General features: G+C 34.6%; 1 long non-coding RNA gene across 2 annotated transcripts in view; it reads right to left on the bottom strand.

Moving 5' to 3' along the window:
• Window positions 1-21,474, bottom strand: part of LOC129060456 (uncharacterized) — a 147,022-nt gene that overhangs the window by 62,722 nt on the left and 62,826 nt on the right. For both annotated transcript variants that reach the window (XR_008527193.1, XR_008527194.1), the window contains exon 2: window positions 5,801-5,929. This is a non-coding gene — a long non-coding RNA (uncharacterized LOC129060456). The remainder of the gene's footprint in view (window positions 1-5,800; window positions 5,930-21,474) is intronic.

Below are 21,474 nucleotides of genomic sequence, written 5' to 3'. Positions count from 1 at the left end.
CTCTACTTTTTGAAGACCAGACTTAAAACAATAATATTACTATATGTATCCCTATAAGAGATGACGTTTTAACTTAGGAAGAGAAAGGGTTAAGGCAAAGAGGAAAAAAAATCCCCATATATTATGGGAAGTAAAAATAAATCACCAGGAATCAAATACTTCAGAAGGATAACTAGACAAAATAAAAAATGAAGTAGATGCACTTTTATAACAATTATCTAACGAAAAGGACAAAATAATAATAAACTTGTAAATCATAAAGTAGATGAAAGGTAAAAAGAAAAAAATTTGGTCTCACTCAATAAAATTATTTAGAGTGGTCTTATATAGTGAAATTTTTCAGATTTCCCCATTAATAGTGAGGCTTGCTTACGGAAAACATGTTTTCTGGATTGGCATAAAAACATGCTTCTTCCTTCCTCCAATTTTTCTTCCCTTTCTTTCTGTTCTATTTCCTTGTCTTCCTCCTCTGTCTCTGTCTCTTGTCTCTATCTCTCACCCTCTCTATCCCCCTTGCTTCCTTTTCTTCACTTTCCCCCTTCCTCTTTTCTTTTCCTCTCTTTCTCTCTTTTGGCGTTTTGCACTCTCTTCCTCCTTCTTTCCCCCTTTTCTTCATTAATAGCCTTTTGCAATGCTGGCTTATGCATAATTTGTTTGCAAATAACAATTCAGGAAAGTGTTAACATAGCACACCATGGAAGGAAAATTGCAAATAGAAAGCTGAGGTATTAGGCTTTTTAATGGGGATTTGAACAGAAAGAAAGCATAAGCTTGATTTGCCGCCTCTGTCACCTAAAGAAAGTCTTTTAGCTAAAGCTTCACCTCTGACCTTGTTTTCTACTTTCAGGGTATACTGTATTTCTCTTTTTTGTTATATGTCTGGTTTGCAATGCCATTGATGTTCATAGGGAAGTGAGAGAATTGCTGTTTGAAAAGTCCATGCTCTACTTTATGAAGGCTAGCTTTATTTTCTTTTTTTGTAATATTTTCTCTTTTTGCTTTTGGAAAAATTCACGATAGAGGCCAAGTCTTAAACACATTGGAAAATTTACCTAACTTAAAAATAATAAATGTTCACCTACTTTTGGTTTTAATCTTTCTCTGATGTAAAACTGTCACTTCAGACATTGCCATCTCAGAGCTGAATCTCAAAGTGTCATGAATGAACTGCTATCATTTTTAAAAATATTGCTGATTTTTTTAGCACTGATTTTAGGCTTCAAATGTTGAATACACTAGGTTTGGCTTGTTTCACACAGTTACCAGACTAGTTGTGTCTTCCAGGTCAAAGATAAATAAAATCAAGTCAAGTCATACAGTGTTACGTCTTAATTTTGTTTTCCTGTTTGGTACCAGAGAGGCAATTTTGCTGAATCCTGGATACACAGCATCACGCTTGGAAGAATTAAAAATCTGTAAGAACTGCTTCGCTAATTCAACACTCCTTCTAGATGGAAATGGTAAAGTTGGAAGATGTGGGGAAAACTTTAGCCATAGGGTGACAGTATAGCTTATCTGACAGGAGCAAATAACTCACTAACTCCTGAATAACTATTTTCCATATTCTGTATCTCCATTCCAATTTTAAGAAAAAAATGCCTAAGAAGTTTGGATAATTATGTGACTGCAAATCCTGCATGGAGAAATAAGAAAAGCAATGCTATTATATACTCTTTTCCTGGCTTGGTTTGTATTTTATACAATTGTTTGTTAACACATATAAATTAAGATTTTATAGCACTATAAGTCCTGAAATATTTGTCAAGTGTATAGAGATTTTTAAAAATAGGCTTTCCAGAGAAGGTATTGGGTAATCAAATATAATTTTTGTAGTGATTGATTTTGAAAATAAAACTTTGATATTAATGTGTTTCTCTAAATGGTGTATGTATCACTTGTTTTATGAAAATAATTTTCTTATCTTTTTCATTTGCCTAAAAGAAATGTATGGTCATTTTCTTTAAACAACTGGAAAATAGTTAAACATGAATTTTCTTCAAGGGAGTGATTAACTTACATGGTTTTCCTTACACACCTGTACACATTAATGTGTAGGGTATTTACAAGTCTGTAACGTTTTTGAAATTATAACTACAGGCTGAAAGACTCCATCTTAGAAGAAGAAAGCTAGTAGTATTTCATTCAGTTCATTTATGACAGTATGTTAGAAAGCTGCCTGCTAAACCACAAATCTCATCCCATTAACTCACAGAATCCTATAACCTTGAGCTATTCAGATTTCAGATGGCCAAGTGAAATGTCCTTACCTTGCATTTATTCATAAATATTGAGACCTTTCTGTGAAGTCAGAATTATTTGAATCCCACTATTATTGTAAACAAGTGGACAACAAAGGCTTACATAGTTTAAAATGTATGAGATAAGAAAATAACAGATAGGTCATTTTTAGACTAACTACTATATCTTTCTCTCCTCTCCTTTCACTCAGTGATCATCCCATGAAAGCTTCCATTTTTCTTTAATAATTTAATTGAAAGTATAATCTCATTTTATTTATTTATCGACTTAGTTAGTTACTTAGTTATTTTAGACTGGGTCTCACTCTATGGCCCAGGCTGGAGTGCAGTGGCACAACCTGGGCTCACTGCAACCTCTGCCTCCCGGGTTCAAGTGATTCTCCTGCCTCAGCCTCCCGAGAAGCTGGGATTACAGGTGCCCGTGACCACACCTGACTACTTTTTGTATTTTTAGTAGAGACAGGGTTTCATCGTGTTGGCCAGGCTGGTCTTAGACTCCCGATCTCAAGTGATCCGCCGGCCTCGGCTTCTCAAAGTGCTGGGATTACAGGCGTGAGCCACAGCGCCCAACTGAAAGTATGATTTTAAGTGGATTTAAGTTACAAAATGAAAAAGGAAACAACATGAAGCAAACATTTATTGAAGGCTTACTATGTGGTAGGTGCTCTATTTTCTATCAATGTCTTATTTAATTACCCAGCAACTCCATGAGTTATGTAATTCAAGTGGTGTTTCCCCGTTATTTACATGATTGAATTAAAAATAAAAGTCTCCTTCTTAAGGTAAGATAACTGGATCTTGAATTTGGATGTTATAACTCAATTAAGTATAACATAATGGCTCTTGCCTCAAGAGAATAGTTCATTAATTCATTCAACCAATTTTATTAAGGGTCTACAATGCCCAATACTTTACCAGTCTCAGAAGACAAGGCCATGAAAATAATTCAGTGGCAATCCTCAAGGATACCATATTCTTTTGAGGAGAGAGAGATTCAAATACAAAAATCTGGCCAGGCGCAGTGGCTCATGCTTGTAATTCCAGCACTTTGGGAGGCCGAGGGGGTTGTCTCACAAGGTCAGGAGTTTGAGACAAGCCTGGCCAACATGGTGAAACCCCGTCTTTACTAAAAATACAAAAATTAGCTGTGCCTGGTGGCAGGCGCCTGTAATCCCAGCTACTTGGTAGGCTGAGGCAGATAAAACCCGGGAAGCGGAGGTTTCAGTGAGCCAAGATCGCGCCACTGCACTTCAGCCTGGACACAGCAAGACTCCGTCTAAAAAAAAAGGGCCAGGAGCGGTGGCTCACGCCTGTAATCCCAGCACTTTGGGAGGCCGAGGCAAGCGGATCACAAGGTCAGGAGATCAAGACCATCCTGGCTCATACAGTGAAACCCCGTCTCTACTAAAATATACAAAAAAATTAGTCAGGCGTGGTGGCGGGCGCCTGTAGTCCCAGCTACTCCGGAAGCTGAGGCAGGAGAATGGCGTGAACCCGAGAGGTGGAGCTTGCAGTGAGCTGAGATCGCCCCACTGCACTCCAGCCTGGGCGACAAGGCAAGACTCCATCTCAAAAAAAAAAAAAAAAATGCAATTTTTTCCTATGGCAGAAGCCATAGTAGAGGCACATGTATGAGTGGCGCTGTGCTCCTGATAAATTAGGTGGACATTTTCACCTTATGTATTGTCAGAAGGGTGTAAAATCTTTCTGAGAGGAAGGAATATTGCTGCTGAGCGCTAAATGAGAAATTAGTTTGGTAGAACTGTGGATCAGATAAAAATGCAGCCATGTAACAAAAAGAAGCTAAAAGGAACAGGGATTATCAAAAATTTTAGTCTGATTTGATCTTTTCACTGTGAGCATCAAGTATGTGAAAGAGTTCAAGTGCAAAACTGGACGGGAGGACCAGGGTGGTATTACAAGTAGCCTCATAAATTATTCTATGACTTTGGATGCACCAACCAAAACTGGCTTACTATTAATTATGGATAATAGCTCTGAGAGCTACTAATAAATTCCTTACTAATTGTACCTATTTATTGTGTGTAAATTTAATCTAATCTATAGATGTTCTGTTTGGCTTATCTATCCATGAATTAAAAATAAGAATTGGAAACAGTTAACATTATCACATACATATGATTATAATTTTAATGTTGAGATGTATTTCATTATATATTCTGCATCTCTAACTTTATGGTTCCAAATTTACTACCACAATTTTAAAAGGGATACAGTATAAAACTATAACAATATTAACAACATATACCTAATGAGTTTGGTTCTAATAAGATCAAATTACTATTTTTTTTTCAGGTTTCTGATAAGAATTGCTTTCTGTAACCCATAATGACTTCTAGCCATCCATGTCATAGGGAGGTGGCGCTTTGTACTGGATGAAGCAAAGGTTTGCGATATAGTTCACTGTTTCCCAACTATAAAATGAGAATAATATTACCTGGGTTATTATTGTGAAGATTAAATGACATACCTAATATTGCAAAGATAAAGTCTGGCACTTTTCCCTTCTTGAAAACCTCATTTTAAAACGAAAATATCTAGGAAAAAATCTACAAAGTTTATATGAATATTTTTACGTATTTGTTATTTCTTCTAAATTATAAAGGGCAACACCAGTTTTGTCAATATTTTCATAAATATTTCTAAAGTTGCAACATAATCCAGTATTAAGAAGCCTGAAAAGATTAGTTCACATAATTATGAGCGTAGTAGTAGAAATCACGAAAGTAATATTTATTTGATAGTGCCGAGTTCTTCCCATATATTGTCTGTGTTACTCTTCACACATTCCTTTGAGGTGTGTTCTTTTATCATCCCCATTTGAAACCAGAGTTAACTGTGACTCAAGAGGTTTAAGTGACATGTCCCCAAATCACTGAGATGCTAAGTAAAAAGAGAGAGGCTAGCTTTGAACACATGACTATTTAACTCTACAGGACAAGTTCTTAACATAGAAATTCAAAATTTTAATCATAAGTTCTACAAGTTTCCAGTTTGATTTAGCAGTAAACAGATGGACCATGTGTTTTCAAAAATAGCAACTGATTTACCCATTAGGTGCTCTTGGTTGATGCAAACTGCTAAAATAATAGGTACGGCCATAAAGGAATTGCCTTTTTTTCTTCTTGCCAATATGCAAGAAGAAAACAATGAATACATGTTTAACTAAATCAGAAGCAAGGAGTATCCCAAATTATTATCTCTGAAAGCAGATTTTTATGTTGGACAGCTATAGTCTTGTGTAAATTTGAAGCTTTAACCTATCTTTAAAATTGATGACATTTTTCTAAAAAACATTATAACTTTCACAATTTGTTATTTTATGCTTTAATCTTGTAAAATTTGAACTTTAAGGCTAGGTGCCTATAATCCTAGCACTTTTGGAATCCGATGTGGGCAGGTCGCTTGAGTCCAGGAATTTGAGACCAGTCTGGCCAACATAGTGAAAACCTGTCTTTCCAAAAAACAAACAAACAAACAAACAAACAAACAAAAACTTAGCCGCGTGTCATGACTAGTACCTGTAGTTCCAGCTACTCCAGCAGCTGAGTTGAGAGGATCTCTTGAGCCCAGGAGGTTGGAGGTTGAGGCTGCGGTGAGCTGAGATTGTGCCACTGCACTGCAGTCTGGGTGACAGAGTTAGACCCTGTCTCAAAAAAAAAAAAAAAAAAAAATCTGTTATGTTGAATATATTTTCGCAAATGTAAAAGTTTCTGCGTCTGTAGAAATCTGAATCTGTAGAAATGGGTATTTGAATAGATACTTTTTAACACAATTTAAATAAAATTTTCAGCATTTGTCACTAGTTGAGTTTCTTCAATTTATCAGGCTGAAGTTAAATAATTTAAAACTTGAAAAATATTTATTTGGGGGCATATTTAAAATTCTTCCCATCCTTAAGAAAACATACTATAGATTAACTATTTCTAACCATATCTAATTCTATGTAACATTTGAAATTTTAATGACTCATTTTAATAAGGAATGTAATGCTAACTTTAAAAGCTAACAAAGTTATTCTTTCGATAGCTTTTATGATATACATTTTCTCTTATTTCATAACTCAATTTTAGAAGGGCTTATTTATTTTGTTATCTAACTAAAAACAACATCTCAAAAATATGTGGACAATTGGAAAATATTGTTTTGGAAAAATGAAATGTTTTCTTAAAATGGATTGTGCAGAAATTGAACTTATCAAACAAAATGTTAAGAATACATTTTGTGTTTAATTTATAAAAGTAATCAGAAAAGGTCCCTTTATGAATGGTGGAAAATATTTGCAAACTATGCTTCTGACAAAACTCTAACATCCAGAATCTATAAGGAACTTAAACAAATTTACAAGCAAAAATCAAATAATCCCATTGAAAATTGTGCAAAGGATATGGAACAGACACTTTTCAAAAGCAGATATACACGCAGCCAACAGACATACGACAAAATGCTCAACATCACTAATCATTAGGGAAATGCAAATACAAACCACAATGAGATATATCATCTCATACAAATCAGAATGGCTATGATTAAAAAGTCAAAAAATAACAGATGCTGGTGAGGTTGCGGAGAAATGGGAACACTTATGCACTGTTGGTAGAGTGTAAATTAGTTCAGCCATTGTGGAAAGCACTGTGGCGATTCCTCAAAGAACTAAAAACAGAATTACCATTTCTCCCAGCAATTTCATTATTGGGTATATAGCTGAAGGAAATTAAATCATTCTGCCATAAAGACACATGCACGAGTGTGTTTATCACAGCCCTATTCACGATAGCAAAGACATGGAATCAACCTAAATGCCTATCAACAATAGACTGGATAAAGAAGATGTGGTACATATACACCACGGAATACTATGCGTCCACAAAAAAGAATGAGATCATGTGTTTGCAGCAACATGGATGAAGCTGGAGACCATTACCATAACAAACTATTGCAGGAACATAAAACTAAATACCACATGTTCTCACTTATAAGTGGGAGCTAAATTACTAGAACACACGGACACATAAAGGGGAAAAACACACACTGGGGCCTACTTGAGGGTGGAGAGTGAAAGGAGGAAGAGGATCAGAAAAAAATAACTACCGGGTGCTATGCTTAGTACCTGGGTGACGAAATAATAGGTACACCAAACCCCTGTGACATGAGTTTACCTAAATAACAAACCTGTACATGTACCCCTGAACCTAAAATAAAAGTTAAAAGAAAAAAATATATTTATTAATTCTCTGTAAAATATGAACAGATGTGAATCTATGAATTAGAACTATTAGTGAATCACTCATGTTTTGTAAAAAGAGAAACCTTTGCAAGAAACATTTTCTATGATTTTATTATAATGGCATTTTAAATATCAGCAGTCCATAATATCCAGAGTAAAGTTAACACTTTTTATTGTTCCCTTATGCCCAATATACAAATAAAGCAGGAATGATATGTCTCAATTCTTAAAAAAAAGCGTTGTTACTTCCATAATTTATTCAAATATTTATCTAAACATTATCATGCACTTGATACGGAGTCACTGCCTTTGAAGAACAATCAGAAATCAGGCCAAGGATCTCAAAATATAAATCAGCTAAAAAATAAATTTGCTTCAAGTGATTCACACAAATTTTTAAAGTGAAACACCATGAAGAATAAAATTTGGGATGTAAAAGATAAATTCCCTTAGTGAGTGTTTATGAAAAAAATTAGAAAATGAATATTATGGGCCAGGTCCCATTCCAGACAGTGAGGATATCACTGGGAACAAGAAAGTCATGGAACATCTAGTTTACTGTGAGGAAATAGACAAAAAAGTAAATAATTAATAAATAATACTAAACATTGACAATAATTCCAAAGTAAATACAACTAGATTGTGATATGATGGATGCTTGTGAAGTGGCTACTTAGGATGGTCAAGGAAGGTTTCTATAGATAAGTGACATTTAAGCTTCAATCAGAATGTCAAGGAAGATTTCACCCATGAAAACATCTGCAGAAGGAATAGCAGGTATATGTGTCCCCAGACGGGAACAAGCTTTGTTTGTTCAATGGGTACAGTGTACATCAGAGTCAAAGAAAATGAGATTGTATGGGCTGCCAGACCCTGGTGATTTAGGAGCTTCAACTATATTTTAACTCACATGATGGGAGCAACTGAAATAATTATGTCTGATATTTATTTTATTTTATGTTATTTATTTTTTACTATACTTTAAGTTCTGGGATACATGTGCAGAACGTGCAGTATTTTTATGTAGGTATACACGTGCTGTGGTGTTTGCTGCACCCATCAACCCGTCATCTACATTAGGTATTTCTCCTAATGCCATCCCTCCCCTAGACCCCCATCCCACGACAGGCCCCAGTGTATGATGTTCCCCTCCCTATGTCCATGTGTTCTCATTGTGCAACTCCCACTTATGAATGAGAACATGTGGTGTTTGGTTTTCTGTTCCTGTGTTTGCTGAGAATGATGGTTTCCAGCTTCATCCATGTCCCTGCAAAGGACAGACACGTCTCAAAAGAAGACATTTACGCGACGAACAAACATATGAAAAAAGCTCATCATTACTGGTCATTAGAGAAATGCAAATCAAAACCACAGTGGCCAGTTAGAATGCTGATCACTAAAAAGTCAGGAAACAACAGATGCTGGGGAGGATGTGGAGAAATAGGAACGCTTTTACACTGTTGGTGGGAGTGTAAATTAGTTCAACCATTGTGGAAGATAATGTGGCTGTTCCTCAAGGATCTAGAACCAGAAATATCATTTGACCCAGCAATCCCATTACTGAGTATATACCCAAAGGATTACAAATCATTCTGCTATAAAGACACATGCACACATATGTTTATTGCAGCACTATTCACAGTAGCAAAGACTTGGAACCAACCCAAATGCCCATCAATGATAGACTGGATAAAGAAAATGTTGCACATATACACCATGGAATACTGATATTTATTTTAAAAAAAGATAAAATAAATATGGAGAATAAATTGTGGAAGAAGCAATAGTGAATTCAGGGAGACTGGTTAGAAAGCTGTTGTAGTGATCTAGCTAACAAATGTAGAGAGATCCCAGGGTAAGTTTTGGAAGTAGCATAGAAATACATGCTGATAAATTAAATGTAGACAATAAAGGAAAGAAAAAAAGCCAAAGATGAGTATATTGGTGTACATTTGAAAGCACAAACATTAAAATGACTCACTCAGTCGCATTAGTTTTGTGAAGACAGTGTTTTCAGAAGCATTCTAATTTTTACTTCCTGAAAGAGTAAGAGAATACTGAAATTTGTATAACAATTTGAAAAGCTGAATTATAGAAAGATTCATTTCTAAGACTGTTAGGCTGATTCATTATCTGTGGATAGGAATTTGATTCAAAAAGGGCTATATTAATCATGAGTATTTAATGTTCAATTGCAGGGCATGCTGGGAGTTGTAGTTTTCAGTTATTCATATGTAATTTTTGTAACATTACCTAGTCTTGCAAAGTTCCATTCACCTGTCAAAAATATCATTTGCCTTAGGCAAGTGATTGAATGCAATTCTGCAAGATTGATCTATATAGAGCAGTTGGTGACAACCAGTTACAACTTTGAATTTCTAGGAAATAGCACTATGAACACAGGTCTTATTCCTCCTCCCAAAACAACACTTCCAGGCATTCCCGTAGGATTTTTGGTAATTGTAAAGCTACCAGCAGGTACATAATCAACACAAACTGAACATCATTGTAGGTATTAATAGTTGTTTTCAGGACACCTACAATGTACACAAAATATACCCAGAGAAATAATATACACAGGCTATGCTCAGAATCAAACTTGGAAAGTAGTTCCTAGATATTTAGGAAGATTTTAAAAATATTAAAGATGATAGAGTTTCAATACAGAATCTAGGTTTATGTTCTAAGAATAAGCAATGAAATGGGAAAATGCCAAACCAAAGCAAACACATCTTTAAATGATGAAGTAAAAAGCACAATGACAATCAAAAGCTTTGGTGACCACTAAACAAGTTATAGTTTATCCCCTAGAGAGAAGGTACGATGGGCTGAACTTGTCATTAGGAGGAAGATTAAGTGCCAATGGTTCCGACTTGGTTAATTTTACGCTCAAATCCCTTCAGTATATCACAGAAGCCAAAGCCAGGCTTTTTGCTTTTGAATATCTGTACCGTGACTCTTTGGATTGCTTATTGGTTATTTCTCTTGACTACTTGAACCTGAACATTAAATCCCATTGGCAACAACTATCTGTCAAGAGCAAATAAATAAATAAATAAATAAGATTTGTGTATTAGTTTTCATTATAGAAGTGCTTGTAGTTGAAAAAATATGTACCTGTCAAGTTTTCAACATCTCGCTGGGGATGCAAGCAATGCTGTTGTGATTTCAGAACCTGGCTGACAAATTCACGTTTCAGTAGTAAAGACAAATCAAGGGTTTTTCTCTCCCCTCCTTTTTTAATTCTGTTTTTTTCTTACCGCTTTGACAGTCATACATAACAATTTGAGACCTAAGTGCCACTTTGATTCACTATTCCATTATTAAGTGGCACAGTCGCTACAGAATAGATGACGGGCCTGTACTCAAGGCATTGTGAATTAAACAGCTTTCTACAACAAGGAGACTGAATGGCCCAAAGAATTCTGAAATATTTTTTAAAAAATAATTAAAAAGCGTGTTTCAGAAGCTTCAAAGTATATAATTTAAAATAATCACAGGTAGTTAATTGTAAACTATAGAAAACAAAATTTTTTTGTAATATTGTTCAAGTTTAGAGGAAACATTAAATACATTAGCAAATATCCTAAACCCACAACTACAAATTTCAAATATGAGTATTTAATGGGTCTGAGGGGGGAAAAATAATCAGTGTGAACCTGTGCAGAATTTAAGGTAGGAAGAAATGAACGTTTATTATGTGACAGTAGTTTTACACCATACTCATAGAAGAGTATTCTAAAGTATTTTTTATATCCTGAATGTAAGAGTTTCCACTAAAGTAATATTGACTTAAAGTACTTAAATTAATTCCTTTGTCAATATCTCTACAGTAAATCAATATACCTAGAATTAAACAACAGTTTTTGCCAGAAGGCAGGCTAATCTTGGTAATTTCTAGTTATAATTCATTAATCAATCCATCATCACTAGGAAAAAAAAAGGCAAAGCAGAAAGAATTTGATAATAATACCAAATAACAGAAGTTTATTATTTCTTCAAAGTGTCTTCTTTTCATCCAGGAAATAGAAAACTAAAAGCTACATTGCTATGACTCCCTATTATATTTTAGCTAACAAAATTAAATAATCAGTTTTACTAGAAATATAAAAAAAATTTAGTGCTTATTGCACTCCAGAACCTAATGAATCAGAAAATATATTTTTTTGTTAAGGTTATATTGAAAGCCAAAGGATTACTTTACAAACATTGATTTCATGATATATCCCCAGGGAGAAAAGACAACATGAATGGAAAATTCTATTAATCTATATAGTTCTGAAATATTTGCTATAATACTTATCTCTTTGTGGTTCTGACATCTCAATCAAACTGATGAGTATCTAAGTATGTGAATTACAATTTCAGTACTCAGTACTACAACTCTGATTTTTTCTTTCTTATCCTTCTGCACTAGAAAAACAAAATTGAATTATTTTGTTATCCTTTTTAACTGTTATTAGTAACCCTACAAAGCAAGAAAAAAATATATCAAGGATAAAGGGGTGCTTTATACCTTTTATAGGGTGATGGTAAAGAGCTATGGTGCTGTGAAACAACAGCTGAAGGTAAATATATTGTTTCTGATGTACTAGAGACTGAGTCATTTAAGAAAGAGAGAAAGAAAACAAAAAAAACAAAAAAAAACAAAAAAAACCAATTTCACCAGTTTCCTATTTTACACTTCTGAAGTGCTAAAGGACTTTTAAAAAGAGAGAAAAAAGTAATTATGGGAAATAAAATAAGAATTTTCTTAGTTACAATCCCTGGCCCTTTGCTGATTGCAGTAAATTATAAATTATGCAGTCAATGTAGGCCAACAAAAGAAGACATCTTCAAATCTCAGTCAAAGGTAATTACTTAAGTCGGCTGAATGTTCCCTTTTCATAGAGTGTGATCTCTCTCTGACAGCTCACACTGACAGATGACCTTCTCGGCAACGTTCTTATCCTTCGGATCATGAGCAGTGTGGCTCTCTCCCTGAATATCTCTATATATTTGTGACACTAAGCTTTCAAATACAGCTATTGACAAATCAGAACATCAGTCTAAGTGCTGGTCTTCCTATCACTCACAATAAAGTAGCTATCACTTGTGGTGGTGTAGAGCAAGTACATCTCTGAAAAATGAGTTCTCACCAAGTGCTAATTTGACACAGCTCGCTTGCCTTCCCATAATTGCTCTGTCATTGTCAGTTGGCAGTTCGGGCTCATTCTTGGAAGCTGTGCCGTACAATTGGATACAATTACTCCCATTTACCACCACTATTATGCCACTGATGTTGCCCAGTCCGCATATTGACATGCCTCATTAAACCTGGATGCGGACCATTAATGAATATTGTTAGCATTTCTCTTAAACTTTTTTGCCTCTAATAAACAGTCAGTGTTCCATGAAGGAGCAGTGCCATCCTTGTGATATGATATTTATTATCTTATGGGGGAAGGGGACTCAGCAAATGGAAACTATCCAGATGCTGAGAGAGAGATATACAGTTAGATCAGTAGAGAATAGCGCTGATCAGCGGGACCTTTCTATACCAGGAGCATCCTACCGTTAACCGAGTGACCTCTGCTACCCAAAAAAGAAAAGCAGGATAAACAGGGATACCCCAGAAGTGCCCATACCACAGCAGGTTTCTCAAGGTTGCATCATTGCCAATACCTCTCTCTAGTCCTCTCCTACCCCCAGGTGGTGCTATGTGCCATGATAAAGATAATTTTGCCCTGGGTCTTCAATCCATTATGTCCAGCTAACTTCAACGTGCATTTTTATTCAGAGATAATTATGTGTTGATCAGAGAAGTCAGCGGCTGTCACCCATATAGCAGGTACACCTGCGGTGTGACATAGGTGGTAACAATGGCATGCTCTTGAGCTGTCATGACACGGACAGGGACTTTATTATGTATATGTCATCATTTCTCTTAAGAAAATCATACTTGCCCACACAATGACAATAATGAACCTTTACAACACTACCATAAACCTCATTTGCAGTTTTATTCCTGACCTTCATTATATATGTACTAAATATATAGAAACATCTATAAATATACACTATGATCTGTGCCTCTAAAGGTTTATAAATAAGTTTATAACTGCAGGCAAGTATGAGATATCCAAATGAACTTTTTGTTGAAAACTTAAAATATCTTAAATGAAAAGTAATTTAGCCACTTTGGCATTATTAACTTTTCTAGATTTGTAAGAAAATACATATGTATACAGTTGAAGGTATTTGTTGAACAGTTATTTGAGTGCTACTAAAATGGATCTACTGGATTAACTAGTGTCAAGTTGTCATGTACATTCTATAATTAAATTTACATAATACAACTAAAGAGAAAATCTTCATGTAGACAATGTTGATTTCTAAACCTTTATGTATATGTTTTAAATAAAATTTCCTATCAGATCAATTGGTGTGCTGGAAATTTTGCTCATAACGTGTAGAATTAATGTATGTCTTTTAAAAAGGTAATGTGAAATCAACTCAGGCTAAATTTTGGATAAGGTGAGCCATTACATTGAAAATCTATAAAGTTATGGTCAAGGGATATTTTTAAAAATACTTTTAAAGCTAAAATCTATTACCCTTACAGAACATATATAGCTTGGAGGAGACATTGCAAAACAGCCTCCATGATCCTGGATAATTTAGAGTCCTTAACCCTTAACACCTGGCCTAAGAACGCCTCTGTACTTATTTCTGGGAAGTTCTTATACAAACAAGGGTTCCCCTTCTCTCCTTTTAGCTAAGAAATACAATCTGTAACATTTCCAGGATATACTGAGCCCTGTCTCTCTCCTTGCTAGTCTGTCTGGCTAAAATAAAAATTTAATTATTTAATGGTTACTATTTGCCAGAGACGTTAACAAGCTTTCCTTGCATTATTTCATTTAATCCTTAAACAGCTGTATGAATTTATACTATTTTTATCCTCATTTGAGAGAGTGTACTGAGGAACAGAGAGGTTAAATAACTCTCCCAAGGTCACAGAGCCCTTATTTAGCAGAGTAGAATTTAAATCTAAGAAAAAGGGTTCCAATGACCATATTCTTAACCAAGACACTAGATTGCCTTTCAAAAGACAGATATTTCTGTTTTGAAAATGGCAACCAGTTTGATTCATTTGCTTCCACAGGATTAATTTTGAAATTCACTGTTTTGGCATAGTGAAAGCATTATGAAGGCATAGACTTAATTAGATTTTGATAAGATTTAGATTATGCACTACAACTTTCAATATTTGGTGTTGTTCTGCATTTTGATTGCTACACAAAATACAAGGTAAAATAATTAAATTTATTTTTAATTTGAATGGATTCCATTTCAGAAATTGAAATATATATCACTTATCTTCTTTTTTAAAAATATAGGTCTACTTTCTTCTGATCTAGTAATTTTTGATCTGTTATTTGCAAAAAGAAGGTAATATACTTTCATGTAATATGGTTCACTCTATTTTTTATTCCAATGGCTAATTTAATCTCAAAGTCAGTCTATCTTTTGGTATCTGCTGAGCCTTTCAAAACATTTCAGGAGCAGTTACTTTTCCTGTGATATGGACACCTGTCTATCTGTTACATGGAATAGGTCTAAGATCTCCAACACATCTCATTTGCTAGTTTGCCAGTGAGAACAGTTGTTTGTAGAACTAGTAAACTCTATTATTTTAAACATTTGATCATTTTCTTTGTGGGATTAACTAAAGCTAATCAATAATTTCTTACTTGAATAAAAAATAAAATGTTTAAGAATTTATTTGCCTAAGTTTCGATTTTTGGCAACAGAAGGCTGTTTATGACTTTAATTACCTTAAGCATGTATCTGTCAACAGAAACCTTGAAGGATTATTGTAGGATATACTTGAGCTACTTAATCATTTTAGTTACTATTAAGCTCAAAATTGTTCCGCTTCTTTTATATCTCATGATGTTCAAGGTGTGTGGGAAAAGAAGGAAGGATATGAGGTGTGGCCAGCCAGGTAAACACAGGTTACTGCTTTAATTTTATAAAGGGGAAGGATTATACTGCCTGCTTGTGTTCTTTTTCCTTGTCCTATTACCAGTTGGCATGAGTCTAGTGTTTGATGTGTAGGGAAATGGACATGGAACCGAGGAAATGATATGGCCTGCAAATAGAGAAAAAAAACCATATCTGACTTATTCAATGATAGACTCAGAAATGGCCTAGGAGTTTGATTTAGCTTGCTTCAAGCTGTATTATTTAGGCGTGAATATAAAGAGTTGTATATTCATGCTGTTCTTTGGGGAGAGAGAATTTCTTTTCTTTCCTTCAATGAGATATTTTAATGTTTCATTTTTATTCATTCGAGAAATATTTACTGAGTGCCATTAGGGACCAGGCATTAGTCAAGGTCTGGAAAATGTGACAGTAAATGAGACGTAAACCCCTGTCTGCAGGGAGCTTACATTCTAGTGGTTGGGGATAATTAAGTAAATCATATAGTATGTGAGGTAGTGATAAACACTAGGGAGAAACTTAAGCAGGGAAGGGCCATTGGAAGAGTTAGACAGAGGTTGCAATTTTAAAGCAGGGCAGCTGGGGAAGGCCTCACAGAAAGGCTGACATTTGAGCAAACATCAGAAGGAGGTGAAGTAAGGGGCATACAAATATCCAGGAAGTGAGTGTTCTGTCAAAAGGGAAAAGCCATGAAGGCCATGAGGCAGGAGTGTTGCTGGCATGCTCGAAGGATAGTGGGGAAGGCAGAGACAGGAGGGAGGTGAGTTAGATTAAATGAAGTGGAGAGTGGGTGGTACAGCAACCTGTAGCGACGGTTCTAATTGTGTCATTGGTTTTCATTTCCCTTTGAGAGGCACTAATGCCATGCCCCTGTTGTCTCCAACAAAATCTTGAATCTGAAAAAGGCAGCCCAGATTCTTATTTGGATTTTAGAAGCAGGAACGCCAATATTGGGTAAAATCCAGCAAAAGTTTTCTCTTTCTCAAAGACTATGTTGGAGAAGGACTGTATTGCCAATCTGTTCAACATGTAACTGTGTTGCATGAGTCCCTAAGCAACATTTGCAGATCAGCAATGGTTTATGAATTTATATTTTCCTTCAGAGATTAATTTAGCTGGCACAGTTAAACACATTTGAGACTAATTTTGCATAATTTTTGTTTTCTTATAGTATATCGAGCAGAAAGTTGCTGTGAAGCAGAGAAATATGTTAACAAACATATTATGTCCATTGGTCTTCCATTATTCCTTTAAGTTACATATTAATGAAGGAAACACTTTCCACTCTACTGTAATAATTGGTTTAGAATTTAGTCACTTCTTTACTTGCTTTTCCCACTCTATATGGCTAATAATTACTAAAAACTTGTTGTTCAAGTATATTTTAATTATATTAATATAATCTCAACATATTTAACACACACATATTTTGGTTCATTATTTATGTAAGCATAAATAATGCTTACGTAAGTTACCTCTGTGGTCACTTATAGTTCCCACACATCGTGCTTCCATTTTTACACTCTTAAGAGAATGTTTAAACCTTGAAATCAGTGAATACTCAATAATACATAAAATAACTGATTAACTGTATAAAAAATTTATATAAACATATTTCTGTGCTATATTATGGTTCAAATGGGTGATTCCTATGGTCCAAATTCAGAGAAATTGATTTTTTTTCAGTGTTACTACTTGCCAGCTGTATTTTGTGTTAAATATATAAATTAACAGGATGATCTTGACATATCAACTGGGTGTTTGCTTACTCATTAGCTGGAGTAATCACATGCAAATAATAAAATTTGAACTCAACATATATAAACTAGCTATAATGTAATAACATAAAAACAATAGATTCTTATGTATAATCTTTATAATTCATAAACATTTTTCTCTTGTGTTATTTGCTCATAAGAATGTTTTGTAATTGTTAAGATTAGAGTTTTTAATCCACAAATTTCTCTCTATGGAGAAAGGAATACTTCAAAACCTAGCACTATTGCAGCAATGAAGAAAATATGAAGCTGTTTACAAAAACTCAGTACATTTTAACATTCATTTTACCTAAATATTACAAAAGGAAATTTCTATTATTCTATGCACACTACTATTTATTTCCGCTCAGTTACAGTGAACTACTCATAATTCATTTTATGGCATGAGTTGAATTATTTTATTTCTCTCTACCAAAAAGTTAAGATATTACTAAAGTCAGATATCTGAAACAAATGGATCTAAAAACATTGCCATAAAAAAACTATAATACCAAAGGGAAAAAACACTGAGCAGGCCCCCTTACAAATGGCACTCTCTCAATTTGGCATAGTTTTTCATAAGCAAATGAAAAGAACAGCCAATATCTGGGTTTGCAAGATGGATATGAATGTGAAGTTTTGTATCAACATTTAAAAATGATAGTTGAGCTGGGTGAGGTGGCTCACGCCTGTAATCCCAGCATTTTGGGAGGCCGAGGCAGGTGGATCACCTGAGGTCAGGAGTTCGAGACCAGCCTGGCCAACATGGTAAAACTCCATCTCTACTAAAAATACAAAATTAGCTGGGCATGGTGGTGCATACGTCATCCCAGCTACTTCGGAGGCTGAGGCAGGAGAATCGCTTGAGTCCAGGAGGTGGAGGTTGCAGTGAGTGGAGAGCATGCCATTGAACTCTAGCCTGGGCAACAAGAGCGAAACTATGCCTCAAAACAAAAAAAAAAGTTGAAATAGGAGTCAGTATTTCTAAGCTGAAAGGTTTTCCTTCTTGTTTTTTTTTTTTTTTTTTTTTTTTTTTTTGAGCCTCTATTCTCAGCATTTTAAAGCCAGGAAATTGAGACCCAGAAAATTAGAATATAATAATGAAAGAAAAAAAAATACTGCACATGTAACTAAAATATAAAGGCAGTGGAAATAAATCTTGAAAAAAGAATCAGGGAATGTGTTGACTAGTGAAGATAACGGCACAACACAATAATGAGTAAGAAATTGCGAAAACAACATTGCACCCTCTTCCAACTTTTCATAGTACTCGTTTAAAGGATTCTCTTGAAACTTTTTTTTGTCAGATCTTTCGCATCTATTTCTTTGCTATTTAACATCTGATTAAGAAGGTGCTGGGAAATAAACGTCTCTGTATATTGAAGGTTGAAAATTATGGATATAGAATTTATATTTCAAAATTGCTAAAAGAGTAGAATAAACTTTTAGGGAAAAGTCCAGGAACTCAACTTTATGACATTTGTGCCCCTGAATCTCATATAATTTTACAAAACTAAAAGTCTGTAGCTTCTTAAATAGACTGGACACAAAATCAATGACTAAAAAAAGCTAAAGTGAATGTTCGATAAAAATCTAAATGCCCTGAGTTGCAGGAATTCATTTTTCTCTTCTTTTAAGTAACAATATTTGTCACATTTTGTTAGTATATATCATGCTACAATTCAAGATGCATAATTAAGGTAAGAATTATATATAAGATATATATATATAATATATAATATATATATTATAAGAATATATAATCTGTATTACACATTATTCCTTATGTTATATGAAGCCTGCTGCTAAATTGAAATTCAAGTATTCCCATACATCTATCCATTTATAAAAAATAAGACAGTCTTGGTATAAGCCATACTACATTCCAAATGAAAGTTTTGTAGAGCCTAATACAACAAAGTTTTATAAAAAATTTAAGTGTACAACAAACATAAATACCATTGTTTTCAGCAAGTCATAAGTGGCTAGGAGCCAAGCTGAGGCAGTTCATGCCAGAAAATCTGTGCACCAGACTCATAGAGAATGATTAGTTAACATCATTTTAACGATGAATTAATGAGCAGTAAAAGCATTCTAATTCCAATATGTACAATATCCTCTATTTAAAGACACAGGACCAGGAAGAACAGATCCATGACCTTTGTGATACTGGGAAAGGTTGGGTTCACTACAGTTAACGCCAATCTGTCTTTCAAGGTTAACTACACATGCCATGCTGGGAAATGAAACAATTACTAATGAATTTTATAGATATATTCTGTCAAATTTAAAAGGTAATCAGAAGTCTAAATGAAAATTATGCCCGAGGAATGCATATAAAAGGAGAGAAACTAAGAAGGGGTGTGTGTGTGTGTGTGTGTCTCCTATGTCTGTGTGTATTTCCTAAAGACATCTTCAGGAAAGGACAACCTAAACTTTTCAAATAAAATACACAGATGAAAATACTGAACGAAGGGAATGCCCAGCTTGTGGGAATGGAAGTGTATTCAGAGAAAACGGCATCTAATCATCTGGGCAACACTAGCACAGCAAGAGTAGATGATTCATTATTCTGTAATTAACTTTTAATTAACTTTACTCTGCTTTACTTATTTTAGAAAATTAAATAAACTTCATTTTATTGCTCATGCTAAACCAATGAGCAGAAGCTAGAGTTCTGCTCTAATTAAAATAAGCAGTTGAGCAAAATTGTGTGTAAAGCATAATGAAGAACTGTTTCTGTCCAATTGATATATTTCTTATGTTCTGAAACACTTTGATAGGTTTTTCAAAAATTCCATTAGTTAGGTGTTGAAGTCTTCTAAAATATGTGATTTAAGAAATAATATTACAGGCCAGTCTTAAGTAGGAGGCACATAATTGATTTAAACTTAATAAGTAACATTTCAAATTACATGATTAAGAGAAATGTAAGAGAGAGAGAGAGAAAGAGAGCCAGGGAGAGAAGAGAGAAGAGGAGAGGAGACCAGAGGAAGGCGGAGGAAGGGAGAGAAAAGGATAGAATTTGAAACTGTGCTATTTTATCAGTCATCAAAACAATAGCTGTACCTTTTTTAAGAGAAGCAAGAAAGAGAAAGCAAAGAGCTAATATAGTAAGATTACAAACACTGCATCATTTTTTGGATTCTCCCTTTTATTCATTTTTAAACATTTGTTACGTTTTGCTATTGAGCCTAAGACAGTAAAATTCAATAATCAATTGCTGTTCTAGTTGATCTAATCATGTGGCACAAAAGAATATCTAACAAAAGAATGAATTATATTTAATTTGGTGAACTTTAATGCTCTCAATATAAAATTGAAATGGAATGACTCACTTCACTTGAATGCCGAAAGTATTAAGGTATTTCTTATTTTTTTACATAATTTCCAAAGTATTTAAAGAACATCTAACTCTAATGTATCATTTATTAAAATACTTTATTTCACGAATTAAGAACTTTTGACTTCCTTGCGGACAATCACCTGCATCTTTATTCCATATTAGTAACCCAATGGCTATTCCTTTCTGATTTCAGATTATAGAAATCTGCAACTTTACATTTCTGCATTTTTATTTCTGGCTATTATCTCTGTGATTTCCACCTTCTCCAACTTTGAATTCCTTTTGAATCTGCCTTTTCCTTTTAACGTGTTCTTTCTAAACATTCTCTGCCCCCAAAGACAGAGGATTTCACTTATTCTTTCTACCCAGCCTAAGGCATGGTCAATCTTGTCAACAGCATAAGTGGTAGCATCTAGCAATTCCCTATCCTATCAATACACCTAGCTGACTAGTCATTATATGTGAGAAATCTCCACTTTTTCAGGTGTACAGGAAACTAAGGGAGTGAAAACAAACTAGGCCAACTACCTGGATTGGATCAAAATTATATTTAGCTAGCACTTTCCCATATATATATATATTTTTTTTTGAGACAGAGTCTCACTCTGTTGCCCAGACTGGAGTGCATTGGTGCGATCTCTGCTCACTGCAGCCTCCGCTTCCTGGGTTCAAACAATTCTCCTGCCTCAGCCTCCCAAGTAGCTGGGACTACAGGCATGTGCTGCCATGCCCGACTAATTTTTGTATTTTTAGTAGAGATGGGGTTTCACCATGTTGGCCAGGATGGTCTTGATCTCCTGATCTCGTGATCCATCCACCCCGGCCTCCCAAAGTGCTGGGATTACAGGCATGAGCCACCGCACCATATTCTTAAAT

The sequence above is a fragment of the Pongo abelii genome, chromosome 6 (genome assembly GCF_028885655.2).
Source record: "Pongo abelii isolate AG06213 chromosome 6, NHGRI_mPonAbe1-v2.0_pri, whole genome shotgun sequence".
In the NCBI taxonomy this organism is placed as follows: Eukaryota; Metazoa; Chordata; class Mammalia; order Primates; family Hominidae; genus Pongo; species Pongo abelii.
This window is presented reverse-complemented; position numbering and strand designations above follow the sequence as displayed.